At 31.4% G+C, this 570-nt stretch overlaps 1 protein-coding gene across 1 annotated transcript in view; it reads left to right on the top strand.

Annotated features, from left to right (window-relative positions):
• LOC119585066 overlaps window positions 1–193 on the top strand; it is a gene marked incomplete in the record, with an annotated part of 8,982 nt that extends 8,789 nt beyond the window's left edge. Inside the window, 1 exon segment of the mRNA XM_037933683.1 lies at window positions 1–193.
• Between the last annotated feature and the right edge of the window lie 377 nt (window positions 194–570).

Below are 570 nucleotides of genomic sequence, written 5' to 3'. Positions count from 1 at the left end.
ATAAATATAAATAGGATAAAAAAGGTGAAAGTATTATGGAGTAGAGACCTATTGCATGTGTATTTTCAGATGCTCAACTGCGTGTATGACAAATTGCATTTTAAAATTTGATGTATTTACTTTTTAAAACATGTATGCTATCAGTTTTATGAGCTACATTTATGCCACTTTATTGAATAAATAACAGTTTTATGTAGAGCGTTTACTTACCTCAAATATTTATGAACTTATTTCCTTCGTACTGCTGAGATCGACTTGTGTCATTGATGTCAGGTACTCCTGGTTGGAAAGTCCCTTTAGACACTAGTGCAAATTTAAATCAAATGTATGCCAACTTCATATCTAATCACTTCGAATGTTATAGAAAATCAAACCTTCCTGTATAAACACACATCTTGTAAAATTGTGAAAATTTGAAGGCGGTGTAACGTGTAGTTGATTGGTGTGTGATTAGAAAATTATGAATGATACCAACACAATAAACACCGGTCTTAAGGTACAGTACGGTTTATTTACTGTGTATAGGTTTTAAGGTCTTCAATACCTATTCTATGCAGCTTATAAAATTTT

Source organism: Penaeus monodon, chromosome 19 (assembly GCF_015228065.2).
Source record: "Penaeus monodon isolate SGIC_2016 chromosome 19, NSTDA_Pmon_1, whole genome shotgun sequence".
Classification (NCBI taxonomy): Eukaryota; Metazoa; Arthropoda; class Malacostraca; order Decapoda; family Penaeidae; genus Penaeus; species Penaeus monodon.
This window is presented reverse-complemented; position numbering and strand designations above follow the sequence as displayed.